At 39.5% G+C, this 20074-nt stretch overlaps 1 long non-coding RNA gene across 3 annotated transcripts; it reads right to left on the bottom strand.

Annotated features, from left to right (window-relative positions):
- Positions 1-2071: 2071 nt before the first annotated feature.
- LOC141278858 (uncharacterized) lies at positions 2072-19855 on the bottom strand. 3 transcript variants are annotated; one of them, XR_012332249.1, is made up of 4 exons: positions 11518-12183; positions 10493-10584; positions 4157-4325; positions 2072-2408 (listed from the first exon to the last, which is right to left on the bottom strand). It is a non-coding gene; the product is annotated as an uncharacterized lncRNA (long non-coding RNA). The 3 variants fall into 3 exon arrangements; XR_012332248.1 differs by lacking the exons at positions 4157-4325; positions 11518-12183 and adding an exon at positions 19416-19855; XR_012332250.1 differs by lacking the exon at positions 4157-4325.
- Between the last annotated feature and the right edge of the window lie 219 nt (positions 19856-20074).

The raw sequence follows: 20074 nt of genomic DNA, 5'->3' as shown, positions 1-20074 counted from the left end.
ACATCAAATGCACCAACATTTGAATTATAGGGGTTCCAGAAGAAAAAGAGACAAAGAAAGGGACTGAGAAAATATTTGAAGAGATTATAGTTGACAACTTCCCTAATATGGGAAAGGAAATAGTTAATCAAGTCCAGGAAGCACAGAGAGTCCCATACAGGATAAATCCAAGGAGAAATACGCCAAGACACATATTAATCAAACTGTCAAAAATTAAATACAAAGAAAACATATTAAAAGCAGCAAGGGAAAAACAACAAATAACACACAAGGGAATCCCCATAAGGTTAACAGCTGATCTTTCAGTAGAAACTCTGCAAGCCAGAAGGGACTGGCAGGACATATTTAAAGTGATGAAGGAGAAAAACCTGCAACCAAGATTACTCTACCCAGCAAGGATCTCATTCAGATTTGATGGAGAAATTAAAACCTTTACAGACAAGCAAAAGCTGGGAGAGTTCAGCTCCACCAAACCAGCTCTACAACAACTGCTAAAGGAACTTCTCTAGGCAAGAAACACAAGAGAAGGAAAAGACCTACAATAACGAACCAAAAACAATTAAGAAAATGGGAATAGGAACATACATATCGATAATTACCTTAAATGTAAATGGACTAAATGCTCCTACCAAAAGACACAGATTGGCTGAATGGATACAAAACCAAGACCCATATATTTGCTATCTACAAGAGACCCACTTCAGACCTAGAGACACATACAGACTGAAAGTGAGGGGATGGAAAAAGATATTTCATGCAAATGGAAACCAAAAGAAAGCTGGAGTAGCCCACGTACCACCAAAAAATAATAATAATACATGATGAAAGGGCTATTTTCATTGTAGGAAAAAAAACGTAACAACTATAGAAAGAATAAACTAAATTTCTCTCAATATAAATACTACTTAGTGTAGGGGAAATGATTAAGCATTTAAGTGCAAAGAAATATCCTTAGTTTTAATGGGAAAGAAATAAGAAAACAATCATGAGATAAAGGACATGGCATATGCCAACAGTTGGCCTCATTATACATTCTCCTCTTCTGCCATTATGAGATTATGTCTGTGTTTTAGCTGAACCAATGGCTACTGAGAATAAACACTACATCCAGGCCTCCCTTCCCAGTAGGAGAACAGGAATGTAGGATTTGTTTAAGTTCTGCCCAGCTGGACGTGAGCAGAGGTGACGTGTGCAACCCTCAGGCCTGGAGCACGTAAGGAGCAGAGTGAGCCATGTACAACCACGCAGACAGAGCAAACCCACCATAGGGCCCAAATCACACGCAGATAGAGACCATGAGTGAGACTAACTGGGGAAAAAATCAGAATATTTGTGAGACTTGGCTCTTACTTGCCAAGTTTAGCATTCCTGCAAGAGAAATTATAAGGGTGGGGGGAGGGATAAATTGGGGGACTGAGACTGACATATACACACTACTATATATAAAATAGATAACTAATCAGAACCTTCTGTATAGCACAGGAAACTCTACTCAATATTCTGTAATGGCCTATATGGGAAAAGAATCTAAGAAAGAGTGGAATACGTATGTATAACTGATTCACTTTGTTGTACACCTGAAAATAACACAACATTGTAAATCAACTATACTCCAATAAAAAATTTTTTAATTTTTTTAAAAAGAGAATTATAAGAGGCAGATTTAGCAGGAGGTAAGATTGGCCCCGTCTTCTCAAAACCATCACGGAGCTAATGGGGCCAGTCTAGTGGCAAAGATCAGGTAAGATAGGGCCTTTAGCCTTCTCATCCAAGACTGCTGATTCAGATTACCTGAAAGTAGCCGTAAAGAAAATTATCTGTAACTTCATTGAAGAAAAAGAGAGTAAGTACAAATACACAAAATAATAAATAACCAAGGGGAAATAAATAGATAAAACTTTGAAAATTATGACTCCATGTTGTATAATTCTATGAAAATAAATTTGAAAACCTAGCTAAAATAGTCCCTTTCCTATAAAATACATTTATCAAATTTGACCCTGTTTTCTATTGCTGCCATAAAAAGTCACCACAAACTTAGTGTCTTAACACAATTTTTTTAAAGCAATAATCTATTTATTTATTTATTCCCTTGGCAAACTTAGTGGCTTGACAAAAATTTATTATTTTATATTTCTAAAGGTCAGAAATCCAATGTCGGTCTCCCTGAACAAAAATCAAGATGTCAGCAGTCTGCTTCCTTTTCTGGAGGTTCTAGAGAATTTCTTTCCTGCTCATCCATGTGTTGCCAGGATTTGTTTCCTTGTGGCTATTTTCTTACCAGCTGTCAGCTGAGGGTCGTTCCCTGCTCCTAGAAGCCACCACAAGCCTTGGCTGATGGCCCCTCACTCAGTCTTCAAAGCCAGCAACAGTGGGTGCAGGTCAGGTCCCTCTCACAATGTATCTCTCTGATCCAGCATAAAAAGAAAAAAAACGTTATGCATTTTTAAGTTCTCAAAAGATTAAATAGTCTAGGATAATCTTCCCACCTCAAGTCCTTACCCTTAATCAGACTGGCACCCTCCCTTTTCCCATGCAACATAGCATAGTCACTGGTCCCAGGGAATTGGGGCATGGAGACATTTAGGGGCCATTATTCTTTTATTGTAGACCCGTATAAAGATTTCTTAAAAAAAAAACACACAAAAACTTGGATCAGTTTTCATAGAAGAAATGTGGAACTAGCCCTTAAAAATTACCATGTACAGATGGTTTCACAGAGGAATTCAGACAAACCTTCAAAGACTAAATAATCCAATGCTACTTTAATTTTTCCAAGCATAGACAAGACACTTTAAAAAATTTTATTACAAAGGAAATATGGTATAGATACATAATCCTGATAAAATAGCATAGTAAAGAAAAAACACAGACCAATCTCATTTTGAAATATTGGGACAAAAAAATCTTAAATGAGATAGTAGGAAATAGACTCCAATAGCATATTAAAAAAATAATATATCTTGACCGAGTAAGGCTTACTACACGAAAGCAAGAGTGATTCAATATTAAGAAATCCATTAGTATGACCACCATTTTTTTAAAATCTTTAGAAAATTTGACTATTCACATAGATACTGAAAAAAATTCAACAAAATTCAAAACTCATTTCTGATAAAAACACTTTGTAAAATAGAAAACCATGGATTTTTCTTCAAATTGATAAAAATAAATTTACCTCATTTCTAAAACCAGTCAGTGACTTACTAGGTAAACACCAGAAGCATTTCCACCAAGATCCAGAACAAGGGAAGAATTCCTACTATTCTATTGAACTATTCAACACAGAATTGGATTTATTAGCTAATGCAATGAAACAAGAGAAAATAATTGAAGAGAGTATTTTCACATGGTATAATACTCTTCTTGGAATATTGGTATCAGTGATAAAACTATCATAAATAAAGTAATTCAGTAAGTTAGAAAGATACAAAATAATACAAAAATCTATAGCCATAATGTATATAAATAATAACGAGTCAGGAGATGTAAGTACAGGAAAAACATCAACAAAAACTAAAAAACATTTTGTACATTAACAGTAATGTACAAAACCTACATGAGGAACATTACAAACACTCCTGAAAGACAAAAGTGAGGTCGAACAGATAGACAGCCCTAGCTTTTCATCAGGATGACTCAACAAAAAGATACCAAGTATCCTTCTAAGTAATAGAAATGTAATGTGATTTTTCCAAAAAAACACATATATAAATGAGATTTTTTTTCCTGGCATTAAGTAAGTTGGCTCTAAAACCCATGTATAAATATAAAATAGATGAAAAATTACTGATAAGCCCCTTAGGAAGAATAACCAAGAGAGAAGTGATTAGCAGTTCTCCGTATCAAAACATGGCAGACGAATAAACAGCCAGACTGATACAACAGAAAGGAAACTGTCAACATAAATCCAACTGCCTATGGAAACATCAATTCTAGTTGAGGTAGCATATCACATATGTGAGGACAAGATGGACTTTTTAATAAATAGTGTCGTGACACCTGGATAATCATTTAGAAAAAGAGCTGATCCCCCAAGTATAAGAACTCTCACAGCAAGAAAGAGCATTTTTAAAAAATTTACTTTTTTCCAGTTTTATTAAGGTATAACTGACAAATAAAATTGTGAGATATTTAAAATGTACAAGTTCTACACCTGGATTTGGGATTCGGGACGACGTTATGCATGCACATCTCCATTCAACATAAGAAGATCCCCTCCGAGGCCTTTCCCCCTCAGTAGCAACCCCTTCAGCGGCCCAGGCAACTGCAATCCTAATTTCCTGCACGTGTTTTTCATTTTACTATTTGCCTTCTTGAAGATCCTGGAATGCAAAATAAGCCCATGAAAAGACCATAAAAATCCTTTGATATTTTAAGATAAGAAAACTATCCCTATACATCATAATATCTATCTGAAAACTTTTCAAACGCAGTTCCATAAGATATTTTTATGAGAATATAAGGTCCTAATTTTAAAAGTAAATTTCAGCACCGTCTTTTGTTTGCAACCATTAAAGCAGTCGATTATGTGTCTAATTTAACCCTGATTTTAACTTGAAATATCTAATACGACAGTAATTGCATTATTCTCAATTCAATATTTGGCTCTACTTAGCTGTAACTATAGCTGTCGAAGAATTCTGAGTGTGGAGTTTTCCATTATTTCTCACTCAGACATACAGAGTTCAAGTTTATTTAATATTATGTTTAATAATTTTGTTTAAACAAGACTATTTATTTGCATTGGTAGCAAAATTGTTGCATTTTTCCCCTAATATGTTATTCTTATTGTCATAAAGGGAATCCAGGAGAGAATAAGGGTGTATGTTTCCCATCTGACCAGAGAACTATACCCACTTTTGTATTATTTACACAATAATGATCAAGGCCTGGGGCATTTCCTGAGGATGGAGGGCTGACTGGGAGATTGCCTCAAGGCCATTAACCTGGGGCAGTCATTCATTTTCTTAGAAAACCTGGTTGAAGTCATTATTTCTATTACAAGATCAATAACACACATTCCTCAGCATCACAACCAAAAACCTCTTTGGAAATGAGTTTTCTTCTGGAATTTTTCTTAAGTACATTCAATCTGTAGGTTATATTTTAAAAGAAATATCACTGAAATCCTGAAAAACTTAGTAACATGACAGGCCTCATCACCTAGACATAAATGTCATGAACGTTGGTGACTATTTCCTCTCTGCCCTGACTTAGAAGTCAAGCTAAAAATAATCTGCCTCTCTCCCTCCTTCGCTCCCCCTCCCACGCGCCTCTCTCTCTCTCTCTCTCTCTCTCTCTCTCTCTCTCTCCCTCCCTCCCCTTCTCTCCTTCCCTCCCTCTTTCCTAAGGGCTTCAGCTAGCAAGTTTTCAATGGAGGTGTAAATCTACAAAACCACTAGAGCAGGCTTCTCTGGTGGCGCAGTGGTTAAGAGTCCGCCTGCCAGTTCAGGGGACACAGGTTCAAGCCCTGGTCCGGGAAGATGCCACAGAGCAAGTAAGCCCGTGTTCCACAGCTACTGAGCCTGTGCTGTAGAGCCCGTGCTCCGCAACAAGAGAAGCCACTGCAGTGAGAAGCCTGTGCACCGTGACAAAGAGTAGACCCCACTCGCGACGCAACTAGAGAAAGCTCACGCACAGCAATTAAAACCCAACGCAGCCAAAAATAAATAAATAAATAAATAGATACATAGAAATAAAAACACGAAAAATAAATAAATAAATAAAAATTAAAAAAAATAAAAATATTGACTCTGTTCTGTCTCCCAGAAGTTCCTACATTCTTTTAGGCTAAGAGTGATGTACTACAAACTTCCTAAACAGTAAATAAAGGAATTAAAGAAATTTCATCAATCTATTTTCCTAATCTTCAAAATACTGTGAATTACAATATGCTCTTCACGGGCAAGGTGTGATTATGCAACGTAGTAAGGATGACTAATCATCTAGGATGCACCAGAAGGAGCAGAGGTGGCAGGAGTCAAACTGAAGCCCCCATCCACCTCCTTTTCCTTGATCTAACATCCATTCCAGTCACTCCTTACCCTTGAAATAAGGAGCAGTGATACTGTCATAGTCTCGCCTGTCAATGTGTTTACATCAATTCCCTGCAGACAATTGACATAGCCCCAGTCACTGGGTACTGCCTGTCCCCCCTCCCTCGTCTCCTCTGCTCCTACCCCACTAAACCGTCTCCACCTGCCACGTAGTCAATGCACAGATAGGAGAAAGCCATGAGTCATGGAAAACAAGAGAAGAACAACTTTGAGAAGGAAGGGCACAAGGAATTGGTTGATGCTGGAGAACACCTGAGGTTAATGGACACCCATCCTTTCCTCATACAAGGGCAAAGAAAAGGAAACGACTACGCTGATGAGATATACAAAAATTAAATTTAGAATATTCTTATCTCTAAGAAGCTTACAATCTATTAAGGGAAATAAAACAAGAAGATAAATTATTGTAACATGAGTTGGTAGGTGATAAGAACCATGGGATATACACTAATATATGAGTGATTTGTGGAGTGCAGAGTTCCTTCTGGTTGGGAGAATCAAGGAAAACCTCATGAAAGAGGTGACCGAATGGTCAGAGATTGGAGGAGAAAACTTAACAAGCAAAGAGAATGGCTTGCGGTGCTAAGGATAAGAACATGGGGGATAGTCTGAGAAGCATGAACACTTTGGTTTATCTAGACTGTGAGATATAACTAGAGTGGAGGATGAGGTAACATACTAGAGGTCTCCAAAGGCCAGTGTAGAATTACAGGGGGGAGAGGGAAAGATTCCGAACAAGATAATGATGTGAAGAGAGTTGTATTTTAATAAAATCAATCTGGAGACTTCCCTGGTGGTCCAGTGGTTAAGACTCCACACTCCCAATGCAGGGGGCCCCGGGTTCAATCCCTGATCAGGGGACTAGATCCCACATGCCACAACTAAGAGCCCGCATGCCACAACTAAAAGATCCCACGTGCCAAAACCAAGACCGAGCCCGCATGCCACAACTAAAAGATCCCACGTGCCCAAACCAAGACCTGGTGCAGCCAAATAAATAAATAAATAAAATAATATCAGTCAGTAAGAGATGTTCAGAGAGTGGACTGGAGAAAAGAACATTGGATAGATGCCAATTATGAGGCATTTAAAGAGCCCCAAAGTGAGATATTTAGGCTTTTAAGTAGCAGAGGGGATTGAAAGAAGATTGATCTGAGAGCTATTGAATAGGTGTAAGTTATTCTCAAGGTCCTCTCTCTCAGGTTGGGAAGGAGTTCACATTATTATTATTATTAATTATTATTACATCAAAACAGAAACACCAAACAAAAAAGAAGATGGCCATGAATGAAGCAGCAATGAAAGTGTCTTGAACCAAGGATTATGATTAATCTAAATCTGTGTCCCTGATTCTTAAATATAATCATAACATTTAGGAGGTAAACTCCATAGATAGTACCAGTGTTCCTTGAGAGGGAGAGTTTCCATCACTGGAAAAAATAGGTTTGGGCGACAGATAAACCAGGCCCTGAAGTCTGGCTCTTTTGCTTATAAACTCAGTGACACAGAGTCCCTCATTTAACCTCCTTGAACTTCTGTTTTCTCATTGGGAAAATGGGAATAATAATGATTACTTGACAGGGTATTGTGAGACTTAGATCATATAGGGTTTGGGGCAGATATTAGATGCTCAAAAAGAGGCAGCTAGACTGGGTGATTGGTTAAAAATATTAGAGGGAAGAGAATAACAGATTATTCCAAGACGTTGGGCGTAGGGAGGTGGCGACAAAAATAATCATGCTTTTAATGGAAATGTAAAAGTCAGACAGTATGAGACAGATTTAAGGAATGAGATTTTTCTGTCTCAGCAGTTCTCATTCTATATTGCCTGTTTATAAATCCCACACCATCAGTAGAGCAAATCTATAAGATACTCTCTCCTCGATGTCTGTAAATAAACTTCAAGCTACAGTTTGCTTTGTGATGACATTTTTTTCTTGTCATTGCTTCTGTTGTTTTTTTTTACCTGTTTTTGCTGTTTATTTCACAACAGTATGCTATGGGTAAAATGAAATATAGAAACAGATTTAGCCTCAGTGGGTCCTGAAGACCCAGAATAAGGGTGTCTCAGGTGCTCATCACCATCCAGAATCCTAGCCGAAAAGTATGACTGCTTGTCACCTACATGTATACTAAGGTATACAAGAATTTCTTGAAGATGGTCATTTCTGAAGCTCATGTATATTTCACCTGCTTTAGCCAGTTAGCAACCTGTCAGCCAATTGAACTGGATATTTTTAGAAATCTTCTCAGAAAATGCATGAAGCCTTGCTGAGTCAAACTTGTTATTAGGTTGATTTTCAGCATCAAGTTACAATGATAATTGTACCCTTTCGAGAGAAATTGAAGTCAAGATTTAATGAATAAAGTTTTTAAATGTATGGCCCTGCAGTCTTTTTTAAGGGTGTAAAACGTCAAGTTAAAATTTAAATATGAAATCAAATTGATACCTATTTTCTTTCCCACTTAAAATATACTAAATGTGATTTGGTTACGTGACCTTGTGTGACCCATGAAATATGTATACGTTTGTGTAGGGGAAAATAAGATTACTCATCAACTGTATTATATCCAGCACCATGTAGAACAATGTGTATATGTTAAAAATGTGTGTGTAAATTATTTCTGAAGAATATGCAAGCAACAGGTAACAATTTCATCCAGAGAGGAGAGGTGGCAGGCTCTGAGAAACAGAGAAAAAGGAGACTTCATTTATGCTGCACACACTTCTGTGCCCTTTAAACTGCATTCCTTATACACATATTACCTGGATTTAAAATCATGTAAGAAATTAAAACTCAGACTTGCCTTCAATATTAGACCTGAGTACAGAGCCAGACTAACAAGAGGAAACAAAGTTTGTATAAGGTTTTGCTTTTGACACCGGAAAAAGTAAGCAACTAAAAAATAGGAAATATATGATTTATCAGCAACCCTCATTAAAAAAAGACATGAAGATTTGGGCCATCAGTTTAATATCTGTAAACAGACTCATGTGGCTGTCACAAAAAAGACCCATGTTTGGTTGAGTTCAACATTTAATAAGAATCTACTGTGTGATGGGAACATAAAAATGAAAGGTAAAGACCCTGTTCTGAAGGACGCACATACCAGGAGAAAGAGGCATATTAGTACATAATTAAATAGAATGTAGTAGGAGCAAAGGGAGGTGTATGCAGAGTCCAAGAGAAGCAGGGCAGACAACATCCAGGAAGGACATCTCAAGGTCTTTAGAGCTTTACTAGCAGTACAACATGCCAAGCAAGGAGTTGGGTACCACACCTCTCCATGTGCTCCCCAGAGCATCTCTGGGTCTCAGCAACTAAATTTCTTTGCCTTTCTCAAGGGCCATCACAGAGAAGAAAAGAAGCATTTCTACGGGACTTCCCTGGCGGTGCAGTGGTTAAGGCTCTGTGCTTCCACTGCAGGGGGCACAGGTTCGATCCCTGGTTGGGGAACTAAGATCCCCGCAAGCTGCAAGGCACGGCCAAAAAGAAAAACAAAATTTCTTTCTTCAAGGAGCCAGTAGCAGTAGGAGGGCGCTTCAGGAAAAGGTCTAAACCAGCTCGATTAAAACCTCTACATCCTTTACCCATTGGAGACTAGAGAAGGCGTTGCCTGCTCAGTGGAAAAACCAGGAGGTGATTCCTCATTTGATTCCTGATGCTGTGCCTAACCAGAGGGTTCCAGCACCTCATTATCATCTTCTATAAATTTGCAATAAAACAACCTCACTTTCATTGTGCTTTATGGCCCCCAAAACACTTTTGCATACATTATTCCACGTGAATTTCACAATAACCTTGAGAGAAAGGCCAGGCCAGGGTTCCCATCCCCTCTTCCCAGAGGAGCCTCAGAGAAACCCAATAGCTGACCCGGAGTTGGTATCTCACCCCAACCCAGGTCCCTGATGCCAAGACAAAGGCATTTCCAAACCTGTCAATGATTCTCAACACTCTCCTGCTAGATGTCAACCCATGGCAAAGTTGTCACCCAAATGAGAAAAATAAGGAACGACTTCTGCGTAAGTTAAATTTACTCAATCTACAGTGCTCTTCTTCATTCATGCTTTATATCTTTCTCAATTTGGGGTGTGAAAATGTACTCTCATGTTTTTAGATGATAAGAGTATTTTTCACGCCCATAATGGGCAAAATCAAAAGTTGACTATCGACATAGGTCTCCCCCCAAAAATTCTGGAGATTTTTCTGGTCCGTGCAAACCACCAAAGGAGGAGATATGGATAAGGTAGAGTTTACGGGACTGGCTACAGCAATCGTGAGAAGTGCTAGTATGTGTGTTCAGTGAAGAAAATCCAGTAGATGGCTGATCCAAGCCCAGAAAAGTGCAGACTGTTCCACAAGGCATCAGACAAAACTCGAATCACAATCCCACATAACACATCCCCACCCTCAGCTGATGGAGTCCATTACCTGAAGCCACGAGGTATCTGAAATCTGCTTCAACTGAAACTTCCTGGGTGAATTTCCAAAGTGCCCTGAAATAACCTTGATTCAGGAACTATCTAGAAGTCAAAAAGCAGAGTCATTGTGGTGGACACGCCACATGGCAGATACTAACATCAAAAACTAATTGCTGTTTATACACAAAACATTAATTTCTGACGGGCTATCCACACACCCTGAAGACATTTAAAGCACTTGAAAAGTAGTTAAGCCAAAGTGAGTCATCATGTGCTATCATAGCCACGTGTGGTTTTTATAAAGTAGAAATCATTCATAATTCTGCTTTTACCCAGTTTTCATGAGCTCGGGGGATAATCTGGCAATGTGCAAAATCAACCGATTCCCCTGTTTTCTTTCTAATTTTAAGCCACAAATCCCTGGGGAAACGCTGCATTTACTTCCCCCCCCCCCCCCCCCCGCCACGTTACCTACAAAACAAAGGACCAGAGCACAACTTATTTTCTTTTCTTTTTTGTTTTTCTTACAATTGTTTTTTTTAAAAACATCTTTATTGGGGTATAATTGCTTTACAATGGTGTGTAAGAGCACAACTTATTTTAACAACGTGGCTTAGGGAATTGTTGTGTCAGTCCCCACAGTGAGAGGGGATCCTCACTGGATGGAATCCACCCTGAGCGCCCTCACCTGTGGGTACAGGGACGCTTAAACAGCAGCACAGTTAAGCTGCAAGGCGCTGAATGCAATGAAACCAGAGCGCTACCTCTGCACTCCATTCACAAAAGCGAACTGATGGTAATTAATTCATGATTAGTTCATTTCAGCTAGTATACGAGCCTAAGCTTTGCTGAATGATGTAATATTTCAAAAGTAGTACTGTGCCATGAAATTTATTGGACTTCCCGAAATCACCAATGTAATTGTTTTTGCTGTTCACATATTAGGTGCAGTCTCCAGGGGAAAAGCTGATTCTTCTCATATAAGACTCTTTCCCCCCGAGTTTGAAAGTCTGTCATCTTTCTCAATGTACTCACTTCGTTAAATAGTTTACAGCTTGCAAGAGGGTCACAAAGTCTGGGTAACAAAATGACTGTCCGGACGGATTTAGACAATAAAACCACCAGATCGTTATATAAATGTTTTTCTCAGAGGCCGTTTCTGAAACACATACTAAATGCAAATATTGAAACACCTGCATGCCAAGCACAATTCTTTTAACAGATGTTAATCCCTGTGCATTTAACCAATGGATTTAGATCACATAAATATAACACACCCCCTTCAGACCATCTTGGAAAACTACCAATTACCTTATTTCACTTTGACAAAGAAACTATTACTCTCTACATCATAATTTTGATTTTATGGTTTATAATGGGACTATCTAAAAAAGCAAGTAAAAAATACAAAAAGTCAACTTGAGACTCAGGCAAAGCCCCTATATGTAAGTTGTCTACTTTTAGCGTGGAAAATTTACAAAGATTGATAGGGTTACAAAATTTAATGCTTTTTCTTTGTGGCCCTGAAGAATGAGATTCTTCATTTAATCCATCAATAATCAGGATAGTCCACTGAAGGGTAGTCATCTTTTTTCCTCCATTTCAGAGTCCTGGTGGGTAACCTGGCTCATAGTTAAAATCGTCCCATATCCCTTGGGTCACTCCCTACTTGGGGGATGCTTCTAAGGGCTGTTTTTTTTTAAACAGATTTTATTTTTTAGAGCACTTTTAGGTTCACAGCAAAATTGAGTGGAAGGTACAGAGATTTTCCATCTAACCCCCTCCCCCCTGCCACACACAGCCTCCCCCATCATCATCCCCTGCCCGAGGGCTACATTTGTTACCACTGATGAACCTACAACACACATCATAACCACCCAGAGTCCATCGTTTACATTAGGGTCCACTCTTGACCTTGTATTATACATTCTACGGGTTTGGATAAACGTACAATGACATGTATCCACCATTATAGTACATACAGAATTGTTTCATTGCCCTAAACATCTGCTGTTCTCTGCCGATTCATCCCTCGGCCAACTCTGCTCTTTTTAATTCTTCTTCAATCACCTCCCCACTTTTCCAGCCTCAAATCTTCCTTATGGCTCAATTGTTTAATCATAATGAAAATCACCCTTTTGGGGCCCAACTGTATGTACCAGATGTACATCCGCTGGGTGCTTGACATCCATTACGTCATTTAATTCTCAAATATTCCAAGAAGTGGGCTTTATTTTCCACATTTACTGATAACTCTGGAAACTCATGTAATTTAAACTGACTCAGTGCTTAAGTGGTGCAGTCCGGATTTCAACCAAGCCCCAAAGCCTATGATGCCCGCTAGGCTAAAGTGCCTCTCACGCATCTATAAAGTCATGTTCTATAGGCGAGACTTCTAATTCCGTTTTAAAACGTATTTTGCTTTTTTATAGATAGGCAGAAAAAAAGGAAAAGTATTTACTTCGGTTCCTGACTTAGTTCAAGTACACAGGCTGGTCTCATTCTCTGCTTCTGTACCAGAAGCCAGGCTGACAAGACTCGCCCAGTGCAGATACCCAGCTAATTTTCAGCAAACATGGACTTGTTGCTTGATTAATTAGTATCGACGTGGGTTGTGCTCACCCACAGGTTTGCCTTCCACCATGCTGCCACCTGTCTTCTTCACAGTGCTGGCCCTATTTAGGCAAAAAGCTCCTGGATAAAAGTAGAGCCACCCTTGTCTCATGAGAGTCTCTTCCATCCCTTACGTTGAATCAGAGATAAATCAACACGAGTCACCAACACACCGTGATTAAATTCCAGTAAAGCCGAGATTTGGCTGGAGAATCTTGGCGTGCTACAGCTATGAAATCATAAAAACTTTCAGATTCTTAGGAATTCTGTTTCTTTGCGCATTGTAGCATGACAAATTGGAAAGTATGGGCAATTATTTTTCATTTTTCATTTTCATTTCATATATATGAAAGGGCCACATATTTCATATATACATACCATCTACAATATTGAGTGCTATAGTGGTACAAGATAAGCTCCAAAAGCGGTTTTGGCCCTCCAATACCCTAGACCCTCCTTGAGAAAAAAATGTTGACTCATATGAAACCCTTAGAAACAGGGAAGTATATATTAGAAGACTAATAACAAAATCTTGGTAGAGGTTACAATGAAAATCCAGAGAGAGGTAAGATTTCTCTAAAATGCAAGGGTACAAATGAGCTTATCTACAAAACAGAAATAGAGTCAGAGATGTAGAAAACAAACTTACAGTTACCAGGGGATAAGGCAGGGGAGGGATAAATTGGGAGATTGGGATTGACACACACACACTGCTATATATAAAACAGATCACTATAAGGACCTACTGTATAGCACAGGGAACTCTAGTCAATACTCTGTACCGGCCTATATGGGAAAAGAATCTAAAAAAGAGTGGATAGATGTATATGTATAACTGATTCACTCTGCTGTACAGCAGAAAGTAACACCATATTGTAAATCAACTCTACTCCAATAAAAGTTTTAAAAAATAAAATATAGTCACCAAGAAGGCTGAAAAAACAAAGTAACTCTGAAAATTTTCATTTTCAGGGACACATAGTATTTGAAGAGATATAAAGGTGTGACAGCACTGTTGTGGGACAGTAGGTCTGTCACATTTCTGCGTTTCTTAGAAGCAGAGGCACTAATTGTCACTGTTCCTAACTGAGGGTGTTTGCATAACTAACTACCTTGGAAGACAGAGATAAATGTCTTTCTCTGGGGCGAAGGAGCAGCATGCTCACTGCCCATGATAAAATATTGAACTAGCCGGGCTCCTCAAGCTCAGAGTTCCTCTCCTGTAATGCAACCCGGGAACTGTGCGGGCCTCCGTAGCCCTCTTTATGTGGCCGGGTGGGAACTGGAGCCCGGGATACTCCAGCTGCTGCTGTTCCTGTGAGTCATGAATGAAGTCAGGCTCACTTGTCGGCTTGCCAGTAGGGTAAAATGTCAGACCCTTCCCAATTCCTAACAGGGAGGTCTGAGACCGCGGCCACAGTCCTCGGAACAGGAATACCCAGGAGGAAAGAGAAGAAGAAGTGAGTCTGGCTCCCTGGAGTTCTAAACAGCATCACTGGAGTTGGCCCTTATAACTGAACTGAGAGTGAATCAGTCAGATTCTAGAAGTGCATTCATTCCAGCCCAGATCTAAACTGACTACACTGTGAGAGGAATTTTTTTTCCAGGTTCCGTGTAATGGAATGGAATAATCCATTTAGTTATGTTATCTGTGGCAGGAAAGAATCAATTCACTTCCCTAAAAATGGCTACCAGGACAAGACGGGACTTAACAAAAGCTTTGACCCTCTGTGACTTTTACTGCTCAAAATAATGGGGAAAAAGGCACCGAAATGTTTGTCTAGTTTCTTCTCGGTGAATTAAATTTAGACTTTACTAGTCATGGTTCCCTTTCCAAGTCAGTCACGGGAAGTTCAGAGCCAAGCACAACTCGGCTTTATTCACTTTGGCCTGAGTTGTTCGGCTCTGATCCTCCCCAGCCTTGACCTCCATGTTATATTTCCTCTGTCTGGACTTCGTATTCATGCATACTTTTAACCTTACTTTACACATTCATGTGCATCACCTCAAATCTTTTCTGGAATGGGGTAGACTAAGAACTAGTCAATAATCGTTTATTAATGATTGAAATGATTAGGCAAGCTTTGCTGAATCTATTAACTGCTTGTGAAAAATTTCACCTCCTTTTCTCCATATTCTTCCAAAGGAAGAAGTGGAAATTCAGTCAGATGCACTCAACGTGACTGCACACTTTGACTTCTAGATGCTGCAAAATAATTTTTTGCTCATTCCGCAGACAGTCCAGGAGCCAGGAGAGGGGAAAAGGAGGTCAGCGTGAAACAACCTCGGTTCTTCCCCAAAGTTTCCCATGATTGTGGAGAGACAGCGTGCCCTCCAGACCATGTCTAGATGCCGTAGACATCTAGACATCAACGATTGTCTGTACATGAAAGTGTACAGAGAAGGGGCTTCTCAATTACTTGTCATTATCCGGGCTGATGGCATCACATCAGTAACGTGTCCCACTAAATTGTACTTTTCACCTTCACGTCCCTTTACAGGCATTATCTAAAATTTGTTGACGCAAAGTACCACCTGGTTTAATTAAGTGGAAGTAATTCAGGGCAGGGAATGGTGCCTGGACGATTGGAAGATGCTTTCCAAATGTTGTTCTTCCAATGGAAGTATGTGGAGTCCGTAAAATAACAATAATTATTCCAGCACCATAAATCAAGCTAAAATATTTGTTTCCAGAAATGTCCAGTAGGACGAACACCTTCCAGACCTAAGTCATCTCAACAAAGTCCAGCTGTCTGCCATAACACTGGAATTTCTGTGTTTCTCTCTTCTTTTTTTTTAATGAGAAAGCACCTTTGGAAGCAGGAATGATAGGTGAGATTTACAACATCATAGTTAAGAACCTAGGAAAAGGATAAAGAAGAGAAGGATGACTGTAATGCTTTGAAAAAATCATTTTTTAATTTTACTTAGAATGATCTCTAAAATGTAATGGAGCATGCAAATATAAGGGATGCAGGGTTGAGGGTGCAGGATGTGATAGAAGGTAGGAAAGAACTCTGTTTTTAACCATTTTGTACAAGACATAAAAACAGATGTGAAGAGAGAATCCATTTAAGTTTTTTCCCATAATCAAAAAGCTAAGATTACACCTATTGAGGGTAGTAGTACACTGCAGAGGATCCAATCCCATAGACTGAATCAGCCAAAACTGGGTGCCATTACTTCCTCTCTGTGTTCCTGACATGTTACTTAAACTCTCTAAGCCTCAGTTTCCTCATCAGCAAAATAGAGCTGGAAGGATCTTGTAAAGCACACATGACATGATACCCAGAAAGCACACAGAGCCGGCCTGGCACACGTGAGACTCCACAAGTGGTAAATTTTGTTGTTAATACTTTATGATTTAAGGATAAAATGTACTGCAACAATGCAGTGCCAGACACAGTCTCTATTTGTGATTTAATGGCTATACAGTTAAGCCTATGTTATAGGCAGAAGTCTCCTCTGTTTTCCACGGTACCTACATAAATCTGACTGTGATACGCTTACAGAGACCTAACTTTTTCAGACCACTAAAGTTGCATTGAATACTAAAAATGTGACATGGCCTTGTATTTCCCAGTAAATATTGGAAGGCTGGGTTTGTCACTTTGTCTCTATTATACCAACTTCACTAATTTAAACAAATGACAAATCTTCCAAGTAGAGCCTTCCTGGAGATTCCCAAATGCAGATAACACATTCTGAAAGTTTCTCGAACGTTCAACACAGTGCTTAATTTTGATTATTTATCACACATCTCAATAGACATTTCAATATAGTCTATCTTGATATGCTACAAATAAGACACATTAAAGCTATAGGTGCTGTGTTTTAAGAAAATCCAAGAAGCAAGTTGTTTTCATAAAACCTGACTGGATGACCAAATTAACTACAGCATTAATGCTACCTACTTTTCCACCGTGAAGTAGTTATGTTTAAAGAGATACGATTTCATCAAAACTAATCACTGCAACAAATTTCAATCATATATTAAAAGATACATATAAAACACAGGTAAATTATAGTGTAATGTGTGTTATAAAAATGCAGTGGTGGGCTTCTCTGGTGGCGCAGTGGTTGAGAGTCCACCTGCCAATGCAGGGGACACGGGTTTGTGCCCCGGTCCGGGAAGATCCCACATGCCGCGGAGCGGCTGGGCCCATGAGCCATGGCCGCTGACCCTGCGTGTCCGGAGCCTGTGCTCCGCAACGGGAGAGGCCACAGCGGTGAGAGGCCCGCGTACCGCAAAAAAAAAAAAAAAAAAAATGCAGTGGTGCTTATTATACAATAGCACTTGACCTAAAAAGCTGCAAAGGAACTGAAAATTAGTGGCAGAAGTCACCGTTACTTGAAAACCAATCCATAATTAAAACAAAATAGTTCTGAATTTCAATATGTCAATGAGAATAAATGGTTCTGTTTAGAAAATTTATATTTACAAATAATGTAACAGGACCAAGTGATGATACAAACTGAGAAAATATGTAATTGCCTATTAATTAATTAAAGACTGTGGCCACTCTGTGGATTATGAAACCTCTGTTTTCTCCTCTTCCATGTGGCTAACTGCCTTTGGGTGGCCTCCCCAACATGAATTGGTTGTAGCCTGATGTCAGGGATCCATTTTCTATCCGGGGCCAGAAGTAAATAAGTTAAGCTTCACAAGCCATACAGCCACTGTTACAAGTACTCAGTTCTTCTATCCTGCATGAATGCAGGTGTAGACAATATTCACGGACAACACACAACCAAGAGGATGTGGCTGTGTTCCAACAAAATGTTATAGAAACAGGTATCTGACAGATCAGTTGACTCCCCGTCTTCCTTCTGCAGAGAAGATGCTGTTCTTACTCTCTGATTAAGTCAAGGAAGGAAAAGGAAATACATATGCAGCATAGACCTGACCCAGGTGTTCTCTCAAATATCTGAAGGTCAAGATGAAGAACTGGCTTAGACCAACTGAGGTCTCATTGAGGTGACCATACACCTCAGATGTAAAAGTAGTCCTAGTCTCATGATAGGTCTTGCTGCTGAAAGATTTCTTTGCTCTTTGGATGTGTAGATCCCACAAAGATATATTTAAAAGCTATTTCTGAGGCCTTTCCTCAAAGAGAATATTTCTGGAAAGCATGAAGATTGTTCACTTTCTAACTCAAGGGGCTCCCTTCTACAAGTGACAGTCAGAAAGCATTAAACTTGCACTCAATCTGTTATTCTTTTAAGCTTGGAAAAGACAAAATTCAAACAGTGGCACATAGAAAGGAAACACCACGGGCAAATGTTTTTTACTTAATGAGAACTAAGTGTCGCTCTAACTAAAATTTGGATTGGAACTAGAGTATTCTCATAAAAGCAATATAAGGTAGGAGTATACCCGTGTTTTCACACACCCGTTCACTTATTTTCTCCACAAATACGTACATCAAGTGCTTACTCTGTGCCAGCACCATTCGGGCACTGGGAACACAGTCACGTGAAAACAGACCTTACATTCCAGTTGGAGGAGACAAAAGAAAGACAAAGTGAAAATGTGTAATGTATGATGTATGAGATGATGATAAGTACCTAGAAAAAAACAAAGTAGGGAAGGAGAGTAGGAAATACAGCGTCTGGGAGCTACAATTTCACAGAAAACAGCCGGGGAAATCCTCATAGAGAATGTAATATTGGAGTCCAGACCTGAAGACAGTGCGGGAATAAGCCAGGGACAGGAAAAAGAGTGGTCCAGGCAGAGGGAACAGCAAGTACAAACACCCTGAGGTGAGAGGGTCCCCGATCTGTTGGAGAAACAGCAAGGAGGCCAGTGCAGGGAACGTACAGCGAGAAAGGAGGGTGGAGGGAGACTCAGTGAGAGAGATGATGGGACAGAACGGGGAAGGAGAGTAGGCAGACTGCCTTACAGGATTTTAACAAAGGAATGACCTTTTCATGGATCATTCTGGCCACTGTGTTGAGAACAGACTGAAAGAGAGTCAAGGACAGAAGTGGGAAAACCAGTTAGGAGAATATTGCAGTAACCAGGTGAACTATGTGGTAGCTTGGACCAAGATGCTAGCAGTAGAGATATTCCTATATGTTTCCCAGAATAAATACATTCCTAGAGTGGACCTGGAAAGAAACAGGGAGATGGTCTAAAACACAATCTTGGTGCAATTCAGCATCCTTCGCTTAGTGGGGGATCCGAGAGGGGCTTTAGGGATGGCGAAGGGAGCGGGTCTGAGAGCCACATGTAGTATCTCGTAGGGTTTTTCTCTGCACTATCAGAAATTCTATGCTGATAACATTCAGCCTGAGCACGCGAGGAAAAGGCCCCTTACGTTCACTATCAGTTTCTGGAGTGAAGTGCAGACTCCGGCATTTGTAATTCAGTCTGCCTGGGTCCATCTCCACTTCACTTCTTCACCACCTGCGCTGGATTAATTACAGGGCTGATGAGCTTTACGTGGACTTCCTCTTCAGCAGAGTCGAATTATAGAAAGCTTGCTTTTGGAAGTTGGCGGTAAGGAAAGGAGTGGGAAGTTCTCCATTCTCTGATTCTTCAGTAGACTTGATAGAGTCGTGTTACCCTAGAGCTGCCAAGGGCAGAGGCATTGCTTCGTGGAACGACCATGATCACCACCATTGTGACAGTGTCCTCCACGATGCCTAGAAGAGGGACCAGTAATTACTTGCTGAATCAAATTTGAGTTGCACAGCGTGTTCTATTCATTTCTAGATAACAGATCTATTTGCTTCCTACAGTTTCGATGCTTTCTTATTTACGGTTGATGGTTCCCAAAGTTAACATTTTTTTAAACTATGATACATATTTGCTTTGGTAAGATATGATTCCTGTACCCTATTTATACTTTATCCAAACAAGAAAAAGCAGCAAAGTACGATAAAACCGTACTTTGTATATGGCCCTTGAATAGTTGGTTTCTAAACACTTACGATAGAATTATAAAATTTAAGATAAATATAAACAAATATGTAT

The sequence above is a fragment of the Tursiops truncatus genome, chromosome 6 (assembly GCF_011762595.2).
Source record: "Tursiops truncatus isolate mTurTru1 chromosome 6, mTurTru1.mat.Y, whole genome shotgun sequence".
NCBI lineage: Eukaryota > Metazoa > Chordata > Mammalia > Artiodactyla > Delphinidae > Tursiops > Tursiops truncatus.
This window is presented reverse-complemented; position numbering and strand designations above follow the sequence as displayed.